Below are 17,344 nucleotides of genomic sequence, written 5' to 3'. Positions count from 1 at the left end.
ATCTCATAAACTCTAGAATCCAAAAGACACAAACCAGATTCAAAGAAAAAGAAAAAGAATTATTTCTAAGAGAACTGAATAGACAAAATGAATGAACCACATTCTTATACATATAGCATCATAATGAAGAATTTCAAGCCTGGCTTAGGAAACTCCTGCACATTCAGAAAAGATACACTTTTCCTCCCTGCGTGAGTTCAATTGTTTCATATTTTTATTACTTTTTTCCTGTTAAGACCAAGAGTACATTTTAACCATTAAAAAAAGTATAAAACATCAAATAAAAGAATGTAATAAAACTACCCTGAGTATTGTTAACATTTATAACCTGAGTCACTCAGAGGAGAAGTGAAGATGAGTTTTATAATGTTAAAAAAAAGTGGTACTACCCATCCAAAATATTTGGGAAATGTTCCAGATTATGAAATATTCATGTATTATAACAATGTACTTTGGGCATGAAACTTAATTTTGAAAATGACTGCACATTAAAAGTACACGTAAACTGAATTATTACTGCTCTTCTTGCTGACAGATCCATTTATTGGGTTCACATAACTTATGTGACCTCTTCACCAGGGAGAACTTTCCTCATGATTTGTATATAAATGATTCTTCCACAGTGGTGGCTCATAGGAGACAGCACCTCTCATGACAGGGACAGTATGGTCTTTTTAGGGGCATGCAAGGCTGTGATTTCTTGTCCCCAATTAGGGTAGAGGGAAGGTTGGTCCTGGGTAACACCACTTTTCATAGTTCTTTAAAAGTCTCTGACTCATAAGTAAATTAGAAAAATCCACACCCGTCTCATTCCTCTGGTAATGATGGTAATAATAGTCCTAATAATAATGAGGAGGAGGAGAAAGAGAAAGGAGGAAGGAGAAGAGGAGGAGGTGGAAAAGGTGGCCAAGGCTCAGCCTCCCGACTCACTTTCAAGGATCACCTTGTGGATAAAATCTCAAAATTTATGCTGCGGGAGAATGCCTAGAAGCCGTCCTTTAAGTGCAGATTTCCTGGCTCTGCCCCTGATATTCTGATGCAGCATGTTAGAAGCTGGGCCTAGGAATCTGCATTTAAAATGGAAGTCTCCAGGTCTGTAGCCAGTCTCTTGAGAAGTGCTGCCCTGTGTGTTTCCGAAGATGAAAGAATTGTGTTTCCCGTTGGTTCCTGGAAGCAGCCACTGACCCTGTCTGTGGTTCCGGCTCTGCTGACCGTGACCACGGACAGCCTGGTCATCCTTTATCTGTGCAAGGGGCAGTGTCTGTGCATCTCACTTCCTCACTGGCCACTCTGGGACTCCACTCCCCTGACACACCATGCTAATGTAGAAGGGGTCTCCGACTTCACTGAAGGGCTGGGGTTGGCGAAGAAAAACTAATACACAGGACGTGAAAACCACAGCTATGTGGTGTAGAAGATGCCTGATAGCTCTATTCCAAGAGTCTGGAAAGGTCAAGGATTGTTAGCAGACTACTAGGTGAGAAAAGATTCTCCTTTGCCGATTTCAGGGGAAGCATGGCCCTGCAGAGCCTGTGATGACGGACTTCATGCCTCTAGTTCTGTGAGACAATACATCTCTTTTTAAACATTCTCAGAATGCTTGTAGTTTCCACTACCATCTTCAAACCACACGGGCTCTCCCTTTCTACGCTATCGATTCTTATTTAGACAATGCTGTTTAAATAATTCACTTGATTACCATTGCTTCTTTACTAATTTTTCTTCATCAACTTGGTATTCTAGCTGGCAAATTGGTTACTTAAATACATCCATGATGTTATTTGATCAGCCTAGCATGTTTACATCTTGTAACTGTTGATGCTTCCTTCTGAGATAAAGGCAATATCCGCTCTTTGCTCTTTTCTCTCCAAAAATATTAATTATGTCCAATTTCGGATGCTCTATTAACTGAGGTACAAGTTCTCTTTTTTGTTTTCTACTTTTATGATATTGATCATAAAATCATAAACTGCATTATAGTAAAAATGGCGCTGTCCCTAAAATGAGTGAAAAGCATGTGTTTATTTGTGACTCCTCAAGCGGGTCACTGAAATTTCCTGCTGGACAGTCAGCTCCCTCCACTGGACCAGCCTATCTGGGAGAAGGTAAAAGAAACTGCTGGAGCTTTGGTTCTTTATCTTTTGTTGCAAGAAGTGGGCTGGTGAGAGGTATGCTGCTTAAGGAGGAAACTTGGCAGGTGTTTTTCTGTGCAAAATGGCCAAGTATTTCTTCCTGGTGTCACCAGCCACCTGACCACTGCTTTCCAACTTGTTGTAGGCACTTCTAGCAGCTGAAGACAGATATTCCTGTTACAGCTTCCTAGTCTACAGGGGTGTTAGTGCATTTGGGGCCGTTGACTTTGGTGATGCCAGAAGGAAAAGAAAGAACAAATTGAAAACCTATTAGAAAAATATGATGACAGCCTGACCAGGCAGTGGTGCAGTGGATAGAGCGTCGGACTGAGATGCGGAGGAACCAGGTTTGAAACCCTGAGGTTGCTGACTTCAGTGCAGGCTCATCTGGTTTGAGCATGGGCTCACCAGCTTGAGTGGGGGGTCGCTGGCTTAAGCATGGGATCAAAGACATGACCCCATGGTCACTGGCTTGAGCCCAAAGGTCACTGGCTTGAAGCCCAAGTTTGCTGACTTGAGCAAGGGGTCACTCAGTCTGCTGTAGCCCCCTGGTCAAGGTGCATATGAGGAAGCAATCCATGAGCAACTAAGGTGCCGCAATGAAGAATTGATGCTTCTCACCTCTCTTCCTTCTGTCTGTCTGTCCCTAGTCTGTCCCTCTCTCTGTCTCTGTCACACACACAAAAAAGAAAAATATAATGACAGAAAACTTCCCTAACCTGGTGAAGAAAATAGACATACAAACCCAGAAAGCTCAGAAAGTCCCAAACCAAGATGAACCCAAAAAGGCCCACACCTAGATATATCCTAATTAAAATGCCAAAGGTTAAAGATGAAGACAGTATCTTAAAAGCAGCAAGAGAAAAGCAGTTTGTTACCTACAAGGGAACTCCCATAAGACTATAACCTTATTTCTCAGTGGAAATTTTGCAGCAGTAGGAAGTGGCAAGAAATATTCAAAATGATGAAAAGCAAGAACATACCAAGATTACTCTACCCCGCAAAGCTATCATTTAAAATCAAAGGATAGTTTCTCTATCAACAATTGAATCTAAAAATCAAAATAAATGATCAACCGGAACAGGAACTGACTCATAGGTACAGAGAACATTTTGACAGCTGCCAGATGGGAGGGGGTTTGTGGTATGGCTGAAAAAGGTGAAGGGATTAAGAAGTACAAATTGGCAGTTACAGAATAGTCATGAGGATATAAAATATGGCACAGGAAATACAGTCAATAATATTGTAATAACTATGTATAGTGTCACATGGATGTGAGATTTATTGGGATGATCACTTAGTAAGTTATATATATAATGTCTAATCCCTGGGTGTACACCTGAAACTAATATAATAATGTATGTCAACTGTAATTTAAAAATTAAAAAATGATAAAAACAGAACAAAAAAGAAAAAGTGTTAAAAATCTGTATTTTGGGGCAAAAATTTTAGTAAACAATAATCTTGTTTCATGAGCACTTCCACGATGCAAGTTTATATTGATCAAAGTACAATATAACTTGGAGGAAATCAGGATATTATAAGAAATATTTGGCATAGAAAAACTGCTTTATAACTATTTATATATATATATAAATTTAATAATATGTTAATGAACATAAATTAATAACTTATTTTAAGAGATATGCATAGATACATTTTATAAAATAAAAATTCTAAATGTAAAGATTTTTGATACTAATGATGATAAAAAATTTTAGTCCCTATTTCCATAAAAGAGAAGTAGAACAAAAATTCAAGTTTTTAAATTTCAAAGATTTGGCCACAGATGTTTCTAAATTTCATCTACATTGACACCCAATATACCTTCATTTTAATATTTCTAATGTTTTATAGCTTTTATTCAATGTTCTATAATGTGACTTTTTGATTCTTTTCTATCTGATAGTTCAACTTGCCATTTTGTTAGTACCTTTATTCAACTTTCTTTTCTTGGAGATCTTGTTCTGCTTCATTTATGCATTATGGTCAGTCAATGCTCATTGAATGCTTACTGTTTAGAACCACACAGCTTAGCGTAATAATGATAATAATAGCAATTGTATCTAATATTTACTATGTATAAGTACTAAGCACTCCCTATATAACATCTGATTGAATTCTTGCAAAGGTTCTTCATCTATTATAGAGAAGGAGACCGAGGCTAGGAAGGTTTAAATGACTTGTGTTATAGGGACAACAATGGCAGAAAAGGAGTTGAACCTGAATCATTTCAACTCCAGACCCTTGCAAATAGCAGATGTTTAATAATTATTTTATTTCTTCTTATTTCTCATTATTTTTGCCTTCTTTATCATCTAAGTTCCATTTTAGTTCCTAAAGTCTGTTATCATGCTAATATATATTTCAATTGGGTGTTTTCTTTCTGGACAAAAAAAGTATGTAAATCACAAGATTTCAAATTAAACACTTTTGCTAAAAAAACCTCAGGATAGGCCCTAGGTTATCTTTCTAATTCTTTAAGGGGTAAGACTTAACTCTCTAGGCTAAAATCACACATCTAAGAAAAAGCTGTTGGGTCACTCTAAAAGGGCAAGTCTTCTTAGTTAAAATGATATTCATATTGTTTCTAATGCACTTCCGTTTGCGTTCGCTCTACTCTTACAACCAGACTGTATTAACAATCAGAGAGGTTAACTGACCTGTGCAGGAGCAGGGAGTAGGAAGCGACCCTCCCGGGAGTGGAGCCCAGGCCTTCTACTTTCATCCCAGTTCTGGATGATTTCCAGTGCCCATCACCACTGTGCCCAGGGGCCTTGCTCTGTGGCTCATGTTGGCCACCTTGATTTGTCTTCTATGAATCAGCACAGAGCTCAGTGATAAGAACCCAGTGGGAAATGAGACACTGCTTTACCCACGTCATTATCCATCCTCCTTTTGTTGAAAAAAGCATGGTTAGTCTGTGTTCTGTGCGATCAATCCTTCCAAACAGTACAACAAAAATGGGCCAACCACTGTGTCCTCATGTATGTTCTCCTTACTGTTATTATCTACTCAACGGTTATGTTTGGTGATATCAGTGTTCTCGGTTTATAACTGAATTTCGCAGAGCCAATATTACACTCTATATTCCTCTCCTCAGAGGCAGACATTCCTTAGGGGGAATGGGAGGGGAGGGGGCACTTTTCCCTAATCTCTGGAAATAATAGGTACAATTGCCTGTGAAACATACTTTATCAACCAGTTCTGGACGAAGGTGAAATCACATTTTGCTTAGAGGTAAATTTCTGGTTCAGTGCTTTTGACAAACTATTTCATAATGGAAAACAAATGTGCTTTAAATGTGAAACAAAGGGAAAGTTACAAACTATTCCCCTAATTAAGGAATAGTTATCAAACATGTGGTGTTTTTCATAGTAAATAAACCTAGGAGATACCCTACTGAGCTGTGTTTATTTGGCCTTGCGTATCTTGGGTGAATTTGTCTGTGACAGATAATGAAAAACTGTATGTATGGCTAGGGCAAGACACTAACTTATTTTTTTGTTTTTCTTTTTTTACATAGTGATAGTCATGATCTCTTCTCATTAACATTCCTAAAAACTTCAAACATGCAGTGAGATTTCTTTTGTTCCACTTCATCGGAGTTTTTCTACACATGGAATGGTCTTTGAAGTTAATTGGAGCCCTCCATGTTGAAGCAAGATGAGGGTAAAAAGGAGAAGCAAGAACTTGTGAGACTCCATTGCAGAACCAGACACATTCTCATCACTGTACAAAGAGCCCTGCACGCAGGTGAGGCTCAAAGGACAATATATCACAAAGGCAACATAGCACTCGGCTGCTGTGGATAAGTATAATATTCTAAATATGAAAAGTAGATTTTTTTTGTTTCTCTTATGCATCTAATATCACTGAATATTTGACCTGAAAAAAAAAAAAGAAATCAGACAAATCATCTTCACATTGTTCACATTGAACCTACCAAATGAGATCCTTTAAGGGTGCAATGATTTAAAGCTATAAATCACTGATCACCTCACCTATCCATTTCTAACCTAAGTATTTACTAAACTAAGTCTTACCACAGGCTCCTTTGAGGAAGTGTTATAGCCTTCAGTAACTAGATTATCTTTCTAACTTTTTTATGCCCTGCTTGCTGATCGGTACTTTGTTGCTCGGACTGAGGTTGCCTAGGTATACAACAAGAGGTTTCTTTCAGGTTGGGCAACTCCTTTGTTAACCCTTCAACAATAACTTACTGAGCATATAATATGTTCTGAGTACTGTATCACTCTCTGGGGATTCAATGGTGAACAAAGTAGAAACAAGGCTTGTATTCCATCAGTTTGCACAAAAGGCCAGTTAATGGTCATATATATATATATATATATATATATATATATATATATATATATATTTAATGGTCATATATATATATATTTCCATTGGTTGTCAAATGATCTTTAACTGAACTATTTCCTTTTGTAGTTCTTCACTAGCTGGGCATTCCACTGTACCACTGCTGATGTCATCTATGATGTCATGAGCATGGCAATCATCAACATGGCAGCCCATAGATAGGACAGGCAGTTAGTCGCAAGGATCTCTTTAATGGCTCCAGAGTTCTCTAAAGATCAGTGCTGCATCTGTCAGGCAATGTCGACATCTCATCAAAAATGGTGTTTATCTGTGCTTAATGTTTGTTTGCTTCTTTCTGTCTCCTGGTGGTTCTTTGAGGGCTTTGATGGTCAGGGCAGAGGTGGAAGGCACTACCTTGATCTGGGCCTGTCTGTTCTGAATGGTGTTTCCCTGTAATCCTCAGACCCTTCTAATCACTCATTGCTTTGGTGATGTCATCACCAACTTTTTTTTGGAGACAGACCCTGGAAGCTGATCTTGGGGGCCAGGATAGATGTGGCACTGACTTCCCCACCTGTGGATCCTCAGTTATATGAGTTTGATCTAGTGGGCATGGTCATCATGGCCCGATGTTATGTGAACTTGGATTCGGGATGACAGAAGAAAGTTGCACCTAGGCATCCTCTGAGCTGAAAGCCAAAAATCTATATTCTTTTTTTAAATTTATTTTCTTCTTTTTAGATTTTTTTATTGATGGATTTTAGAGAGAGGCTAGAGAGAGAGAAAGGAGGTGTAGGAATGGGAAGAATCAGCTCATAGTTGCTTCCTGTATGTACCTTGACTGGGCAAGCCCTGGTTTCAAACCGGTGACCTCAGCATTCCAGGTTGACGCTCTATTGTGCCACCACAGGTCAGGCCAAAAATCTATATTCTTGATCAGAAGTTATATTTTGGCAATTTTTAATAATATTTTCTAACTTTTAAATTGTTAAGTTCCAATTTTATTATTACTTTATAGGGCTCATTATTATGGAGAATCTTTCTTCCATGATCTCATTTAGTTCTTCCAACAACCCTTTCTTCCTTTTTTGCTGCTGTGAGATGGGAGGTTAAGTACCTTGCCCAGGGCCAAGCAGTGAGTGGATTCTTCCTCACCTGCTCCTAAGGAAAACATACACCACGTGTCACTGAAACAATCCCAATCTGTGCCGAAAGTCCCTGTGGGGTTATAAATAGCATCCTTTTTTTTCTCAAAAGCTTTGCACTGTAGATAACATGTTTGATCTTTCTACTCTCAGGGTTCTCTTGGCCTCTGCCTTCTTAGGATCCATTGCAATTTTGCTGGTTGGGGCCCAAACTATGGTGTTTCATTTGCTAGAAACTTTCTTTTATCTCACACCCTTTATCTAAACTACTTGCCAAGAAAAAAAACATTGCCCTTCACTGAGACAGTGCTTCTCAACTGGGGGTGATTTTGCTCCTTAGGGAACCTGTGGCAATATCAGGAGACATTTTAGTTTGTCTCCACTGGGACATGCTACTGGCATCTAGTGGGAAGAGGCCAGGGGTGTTAATAAAACATCTTACAGAGCACAGGACGCACAAAAGAATGATATGGAAAAAATGTCAAAAATGCTGAGGTTGTGAAACCCTGCTCCATATTATGAATTAAGCATATATCTTGAACCACCCTACAATGGATGCTGTAGTCACTCTAGGACTTCAAGGGTTCTTAAAGACAAGTTGGTTAATAATAGCCAAGACTCCGAGACTAAATCTTGACTGTTTTGGGTCCATCCAGCTTTTTATGTAAACCCTCAAATAAGCTGTTCCAAGCTTTGAAGACCCAAGACAGGGGACCTGGGGGCTCACCATCATGAGCTGGCAACCCCGCTGACGATATTGTACACAGGCGATGCCAGCCAGATGATTTTACCCTAATTGAGATTTGTATGAACATGACATTTTGTTTATTCTGTTGCCTTTTTGTTCTTCTGATTCATAAACAGCAACAGCCGAGAGGAACAATGACCCCTTGTTGTTGCAGACGCAGATGTATAAATGCATGGAGGCTGGCAGTGAGGGCAGCAGTGCCAAAACAACTCGGGTTATACCTCATCCACTGCCCGATAATACTTCAGATGACAAAATGTGTGTGAAAGAACACTGTCATCCTCTGTGTTTATATTCAAATAGTCTGCGTAGGCGCACAAATGTTGACTTGTACTAAGGTAAGGTCAGCTAACTCTCTGCAAAGGGCAAGGTAATAAATATTTTAGGGTCTGTGGACCATACAGGCTGTTTTGCGACTACTCAGGCTCTGCTCTGGTGGCGGGATAGCAGTAATGGCTAATATGTAAATGAATGAATGGGACTGGGCTCCAATAGAGCTTTATTTATGGACTTTGAAATTGAAGTTACACATAATTTTCACACATCACACAAAAAATTATTTTTTCTTTCATTTGTTTGCCAACCATTTTAAAAAGAGAAAAACCATTCTTAGCTCATGGGCCACCAAAACAGGTAGTGGGTTGGATTTGGCCCATGGACCATAGTTACTAATCCTTGATTTAAGGGACAAGGTTGTTCATATTTATATATATTATATTATCTAATCTAATCTAATTATATACATATATATAGATAGATAGATACATATAGCAGCACCAAGCAAAAGGAAGACAATTACAAGGAGAGCAGAAGTCTTACTTCAAACTTTCACCTTTAGCCTAAAGACAGTTTAGACAAATTATTCTAATTTAGCAGTAAAAATAATTTGGTAAAAAAAAAAAGATATTACAGTAAATTTGCTATATTGCTCTTTCATTAAATAGAAAAAATTTCAAGGATGAACACATTTTTTTAATTTAAATAATTAATTTATTATTTTTTATTAATTTTACTAGGGTGACATCAATAAATCAGGGTACATATGTTCAAAGAAAACATGTCCAGGTTATCTTGTCAATCAATTATGTTGCATACCATCACCCAAAGTCAGATTGTCCTCTGTCACCTTCTATCTAGTTTTCTTTGTGCCCCTCCACCTCTCCGTTTTCCTCTCCCTTCCCCCCCTAACCACCACACTCTTATCAATGTCTCTTAGTCTCGTTTTTATGTCCCACCTATGTATGGAATAATGCAGTTCCTGTTTTTTTTCTGATTTACTTATTTCACTTCATATAATGTTATCAAGATCCCACCATTTTGTTGTAAATGATCCGATGTCATTTCTTATGGCTGAGTATATATAGTGTATATGTGCCACATCTTCTTTATCCAGTCTTCTATTGAAGGGCTTTTTGGTTGTTTCCATGTCTTGGCCACTGTGAACAATGCTGCAATGAACATGGGGCTGCATGTGTCTTTATGTATTAATGTTTCTGAGTTTTGGGGGTATATACCCAGTAGAGGGATTGCTGGGTCATAAGGTAGTTCTATTTTCAGTTTTTTGAGGAACTACCATACATTCTTCCATAATGGTTGTACTACTTTACATTCCCACCAATAGTGAATGAGGGTTCCTTTTTCTCCACAGCCTCTCCAACATTTGCTATTACCTGTCTTGTTAATAATAGCTAATCTAACAGGTGTGAGGTGGTATCTCATTGCAATTTTGATTTGCATTTCTCTAATAACTAATGAAGATGAACATCTTTGCATATATCTGTTGGCCATTTGTATTTCTTCCTGGGAGAAGTGTCTGTACATATCCTCTTCCCATTTTTTTATTGGATTGTTTGTTTGTTTGTTGTTGAGTTTTATGAGTTCTTTGTATATTTTGGATATTAGGTCCTTATCTGAACTGTTGTTTGAAAATATCATTTCCCATTTAGTTGGAGGAGGTCCACATTTTTAACAGCATTCTATTTTTATAACAGGAATAATGATGGCTGGCTTTGAAAAATAATCTTAGTGAAATTCAATCGGGAACATTCTGTACATACTTTAAAGTCTTTCCCCCATATTTTCTTTAGGCATCATATTTTAAAGGGCTTGGCTCATGGTACATCTATTGTAATTAACTAGAAGTAACAGTGTTATTCCTAAATTCATTTTACTTAAGTGTCAGTGTTACTCCTTATTGGGAAATAAGAGGAGATTCAGTGAAGGTACTTAGTTTATATCACTTCAAGACACATTCTCTGGCAGAAATAATATTTTTGTTGTGTGTTTATTTGGAGTGACTTCTAGGGGCTTTCAGAGATCATAGGGAAAGGGGCTAAAACTTCTCCAGCAACTCTATACCCCGGACTACTGCTCTTGTCCATCAGTTCCTCCTGCTTATACCAGCATAACATTCTGAGCTGCGGAACACAAACATTTATCCTCCTTGGCGAATGACATCCCAGAAGGAAGAGAAAACATAAGAGCAACAAGATTTCTAGCTAATTTGAATTCTCCCTTGCATTACACCCGGGAGTCTGACAAATGAGCAATCAGAAAGGAAGTTCTTTACTGTCTCTCAATCAAATCTGTACACCTCCATAAAATTCCTCTAATTTTTTTTTGCAATTCCTCTTTTTAAGAGGTAAACTTTAATTCTTTACTCCTTGAATGTGGGTTGGTTTAGTTCCAGCCCACAAGCATTTCCTCCTTCTAGTCTCTTATTGGTTTGCAACCCTGCCAGCACCTCCATTTCTTCCCCTTCTCAGGAAGTCTCCCTCACTCTTTGTTAAGAGTCATCTAAAGCATGGCAGCATCCTAAGTGTTAGCCGGACAAAGACTCTTACTCACCCGTGTTCCTTTTAGAGCTATGTCGGTGGAAGCATAGCCGTGGGGAGGCAGTGGCTCTAGGATGTGTACAGAAATGAATATGGCGCTGTCATTTCTGCTTCAATATTCCCACCACTGAGAGGTGTGGGCATCCTAGAGCTCTACTGAGACCTACTTAGTAATCAGATTTTTTAAATATAAGCATAACTTATGAACAACACTTGGAAGAAAGAATATATGCTTTTTATTTGAAGAATTCTAGCCCTTCCAAAGAAACTTCATAATTCCTCAAAATTGGACTGAAGGCTACTAGGTTCTTTCTTTCGCTGGAGACTAGCGGCACCAACCAAGAAGTATAACTGACTTTTCATGTCTTCTTTCTTTGTTTACTAGGACTCAATTGTGGTTCTGATCAAACTCTTTTGATACATTCCAGTAAATTTGTAGGGATGATAAAATTGTGGAGATAGAGGAATGGGTACAGGCATTTCTTACCAGAGCATCAGTAAGAAAGGTCAGAGGGTAGTTTTTCCTAGAATTTAACCTCTCCTGACACTTGCTGGCCATTGGTCCCTTAGCCTGTGGGATCGTTGTTTACTTTGCATCTTTCTTTAAGAGAATCATTAAGAGAAGTAAAAGCTAATAACCAGCCTCATGTCTGCATTTATTGCCAAGTGGACAGATGAGTTAGTTACTTTGAATTTTCTTCCTTACCCTAATCACAAGCCTTATCTCAACATAGTAGACAAAAGCTGTTCCCTCTTTCCTTGCATCTCTGCTTAGTGTCTGATGCCATATTAATTTAATGTTCATAAATCTAACTTATGAATGTGGCCATGGCTAAGCCATAAGAAAAACAAACAGAAGTACAGTAACCAAGTAGCTTGCTCAGGAGAAATAAAAGGGACCGAAGTTTTAAAAAGGGAAGATAAAAATTTGGAAGAGCAAGCATTCTATTGTTGGCTCAGACTTAGGAGAAAAACAAAACAACAATTCTATTTTTGTTTTTAACTTTGCAATCCCACTTTGCAAATAGGTTCAGATGAGAATGAGTCTATAATTAGGTATAGGAAAAAGGAATCAAGGTGAGCAATGTGCCTTTCTGATTGGAATATGGTATAGAGATAAGGATAGTCACTTGTCCTCGAAGACTGAGAGAAAGAAGGCTATGACAGATCCAATCGGCACACCTTAAAGAAGATAAAAAAAAGTAGTTTAGAATTTCCAAATAAACAGAGTATGTTTATTAATCTTGGTAAAAGTAGAACTGGAGCCCAGAGATAGTCATTTGAACTTCATGTGGAAATAGGTTGAATGCATGGAAAGGTTCATGTCTCATGGTATCATTTTAGGGGACCAGTCCTAGGTCTGACTGTTTGAAATACAACAGGGGACCATCATCGCACCATGAGTGGCCAAGGCCTGAAGAGCCATAGAGCCCTAGTATCTTAAAGCAGTCAGAGAAAGCAACAGGAATGAGCACTCCCAAGACTTAGGCTTCAGTCAAAGTGGGTAGATGTTAAGATAAATGTTGATCTTTGGGGTTAAAGGGAAACTCGGGAGCTTACTATACAAAACCAGGAAGAGTCCTTGAAGCTTTTAACCTTCTTTCCAGAGTCTAGAAATCACACATATGAGGCTTTAAGTTTATTCTAAACTCTTCAGTCTGTGATGAACAATAATGTGGTTTCTGTTTTTGCTTGCTAGATTGCCTGTCTGTGTTTATTTGTGGGTTGCAGCTAACTGATCACACACCATATCTGGTCCCTTGCGGTAGACCAGCACTATTTGCTTTGTTATTTTCCTGGAGGTTGTTTGTAAAGTGTTTCCAGACGTCAAACAAATGGGTTATTCCAAGCACTCTTGTTTTCTAAGCATTTAGTGCACCTCCTCCGTTGACTGGGGTTGAAACTCTGATCTGTTGACTTAGGTGGCTAAAGTATTTAGATGGAAGATGGATGAATGGATGGGTCGATAGAGATATTTAGATAAACTTATTTTTAAAATAATTTGTTTATGGAAGTCTTGAGAATGAATTCTGGGGTCAGACATTAGAATAGAGGGGGAAAGAGGATAAGGAGTGCAGAAGAACATGAAAGGAAGAGAGAGACAGAGACCAAGAAACAGAGTGAAAGTCAGTTCAAGTGGGTGACTATAACCCCTGGCAAGAGATCAGACAAACAAGTTCAACCCAAAGTCATTTAACTTTATTGGACCACACTGTCTCAGGCAATTAGAAAAATATTTGTAAAACATCAGATGAGAAGAAGGAACGTGGAGCCCAATAATACAAAACAATGTTTATAAGAGAGAAACCATGAAGTGGGAAGAGTAAACACAATTATTCTATCAGCACCTCCTGTTCTTCTAAAGATTACTTCACTTACATGTAGGGAACTCATCCGAACAAACAGCCAAAATTTCTTTCTAGCATATTCTTTCCCCCACTGTTGTTAATCTGAAGGTTAAAGAACACCCTCAAATTTTTAATTTTGAGGAATTAGAAACAAATACTAGATTCCATGGGATTATTGATTTTTTTAGGCCAACTGATAACACCAAGCCAAAAGGGAAACAAAGACTGTCTTCATCGTTCCTATTTGCTCTTGCTTTTCACTGAAGTGCAGAATGAATTGACAACAAACACGAGTGATAATCTGACAGTTGAGACTATAACTATAGGCTTCTTTGGAGAAGAGAATGCACTTCAACTCTTCATCCAAATGGGCTTTCAAAGTTCTTCATAGCTCATGTCAACTTAATTCAATCAGTGTGGTATTGCAAAGTTTAGCTCATTTTACCAAGTCTTACAAATTGCAATAGTTGAGAATCTCATAAAGCTAGAAGGTATGATGCCCTGTAATTTTCCCAACTTCTGTCATATACACCACACACACACACACACACACACACACACACACACACACACACACACTCTATGCATGGTCTGCTCCTAATTTATGTTCAGTAAATACTGGTTCTGCATATCCTCCTCCTCCTCCTAACTCATCTTTTCCATCAGGCCTCACTCTCTTTACAGAACTGTCCTGGTGGTTACCTACCCTCTTTCTTTATCAACTCCCTCCTAATCACTAAATTATGTACATGCCTTTGAGGGAAAAATGGTCCTATAGTTTTCTTCCGAGATCACAAGAAGCATACTATCTATGTAAAAACAAAGTGAGGCTAATGGTGGTCTTTCACTCCTGCCGTAAGCCTTCCAGTTCACATGTCAACCCTCAAATCAGTTCTGCTTCTCTGGAAAAGCAATATGGATCAAAATCTATGCCAGGTTCTCTTTATTTCAGAAAATAACTATTATGAAATGCAGGTGAAAATATTTTTCATATATTGGACTCTTAGAGAAATATTAGGTAATAAAAATTCAGATTTTTTAGATTTCTAACCCTATATATTGTGAATATTTTTAATCTGGGACCCCATTTGTAAACACTATTGTTCTTTGAAATCTAATGAGCCTCTCAATTTTTTTAAAAAAAGTGTTTTTAAAGGTGAGAGAACCATTCTCTATGTGTTACTATCATTATGTACAATTAGCAGGGAAATGTGGAGACTAACAGAAGGGATGGCTACATGCCTATATTGAAACAATACTTGAGAAAGAGTTGTAGATAATAAATTGACATCCATATATATATGTGTGTGTGTGTGTGTGTGTGTATGTATCCATGAGTATTTGTGTGTGTGTGTGTGTGTGTGTGATTCTGTTTCCTTCTGTATTGTCCTACTTTAAGTAGTTTTAGAATTTGATGTATTTATTATGCTCCCCCAGCCCTGGTCAAAGCAGTGGAGGGGGAAAGCTTCCTGGGCATCTGGTCACTTTTTAAGTGCTACTATTGAATCAGTGTTCTTGGAAGAGACTGAGGTGGTAAAACATTTCTGTTAATTTCCCTCCAAAGAATGTCACATTGAGTAATGTTCTGTGGGTGGTCATGTAATGAGACACTGGTGTCTGTCTATGACACATACTGTATATGAAAGGAGGCACAGATAAAGGTAACTTGAATTCCATCCCTTTCTGTGTTTATATGATGCTTATCACCATGCTATTTAGACATCCAGGCTAGAAGCTTTACAACAAGTAAATGTTCCACTTCCACTTATTTGAAACCAATGGACAATGAATGAGTCTGGGCAGGCTCGCAAAGGGTTAATATGCACATATGCTTCTGGGTAGTCAGAGATGAAAATGGACTGATCCAAGTGGCAACAATTTCCCCATTTCCAATAATGTAAGCAACTGCTTTAATGAAATACCACTGGAAATGAGTCTTCTGTATTATAAACATATTCTAAGTGCATTTGCAGGCATCTAGCTATTTAAATTGTTTTTACCTAAACCAGTGACTTTTGTAAAAATATAGCTATTCAAAGTCATAGTTTATTTTGAAGAGTAATAGCATGGAAAATGTCAAAGGAAAATATTTAGTTATTTTTCCTGTAGGAGAAAGCAAGTATTATAGTGACTCTGTGTATGTGCGTGTTGTGTGTACGTATATATATACATATATCTATATTACTTTTAATTTTAAAAAGTACATGGTTCTTTTCTGTATGTAAATATAACTTTTAATAAGACTAGCCGAAAGATATTTCCTTTTCCCTATCCCACGATGGAGTTGATAGAGCATATTGTTGTTTAAGACCAAACATCACTAGAGTCCAACTGGACTTTTTACAATACAAAGTCAAATTATAACAATAAGGAGACTCTGAGAACATCTGTATTTTCTTTTGGGGAGTCTTTCACTTCCTTCCTCTTTCTAGCCTCTAACTTCCTTTGTTTTCTTTTAGTTTTGAACTGTAACGAGGACATTCTGGAACATAGATTTATTCATCTTGACCTCAGCTGTGATCAACCCACCCGAGACAAAGATCAACTTCTGGCAAACACCAGTTCCCTCTCCTTATATCAATAATGCAAAGTCACCTAGGTGCTTGCAGATCTGCTCTAGGTATGGTGGAAAGAGAAAACCAGAGGGCAAAGATGCAAGAACTGTCGTGAGTCCTTTAACCAACACGCACTGGGTATCATTTGTGGACAGGCACTCCATAGGCAGTATTTTTAGTTAATGACTATTAATTCTACAGTACCTGAAACTACAAAATGCAAATGCAGTTTAAGAGGATGACAAACAGCTTACAGCCCACATTTGTAAGTCCTGTCCTTATTCCACAGCCATATGGTACAGAAGCAAAATTCTAATTCTTTGGGTGGGAGGAGGTACTAGTATAAATTAATCAAATACGCTGGCAGCTAAGATGAATGAAACCTTGGTTAATACTAAAACCTCATTGAAACCATTAGTTCTGACCTCTTTATCAAAACTTTTACCCAGGCTGCTAACAATTAACAAAATTGATGAATCTGAGTTTCAGCCTTTTGCCTTTCTCCGGCCATTTGTCAGTCAGTAGCCTTTATTAAGAATTCACTATATACAGAACATTTTGCAGACTTGGAGCCTCCATACCCGTTAAGAGAAAACCGTTTGAAGGAGCACTAATAGGCTTTTTGAAACCAACTTTCACATTTGCAAGTGAGTTAGTTCAATGATGAGAAAAGAAGTTTCCTTTTTATGACAGGCCTTCTCAGAGTCTCTAATCTTCCAGCACATTGTTAATATCCAAAGAAGGATTTAACATTCAGCATTTTCCTTTGTTATCCTTTATTATCCAAGCACCAATTAATATTTTCTGGAAATAAGTGTTACATAAGTAATAGAAGCTGTGGTCACTGTTTTCAGAAAAGGAGGCTAATATCTGCCTTGTGAAGGTCATCACAGTACTATAAATGTTTAGAGTAAAGCAGGTCAGGGATCACTTAACCCAGTGGTTCCCAAACGCAAGTGACTATTAAGTTTTCCTTGGCAGCCATTACAAAACACAAATCTCCAAGCCTGGCCTTCCCCCAGACTTACTGGTTTAGAGCTTGGCTGGAAAGAACCCAAATCCTCAAAGTCCTATACTGATTCTGATGGTGAACCAGGTGTGGAAAACACGTTCCAGTTCAAATCAAACAATGCCCAAGTGAGGATGGCACCCTTTCAAAGGGTCTCAAAGCCTCGTTGTTGAGGCGTCACGATTCCATAGCAGACGACTACTTCCCCAGCCTCTGCCGAGGGTGTCAGCAAAGTGCCCTGAATCCACAG

This window comes from Saccopteryx bilineata, chromosome 1 (genome assembly GCF_036850765.1).
Source record: "Saccopteryx bilineata isolate mSacBil1 chromosome 1, mSacBil1_pri_phased_curated, whole genome shotgun sequence".
In the NCBI taxonomy this organism is placed as follows: Eukaryota; Metazoa; Chordata; class Mammalia; order Chiroptera; family Emballonuridae; genus Saccopteryx; species Saccopteryx bilineata.
The sequence above is the reverse complement of the archived record's forward strand: the minus strand, read 5'-3'. Positions refer to the sequence as shown.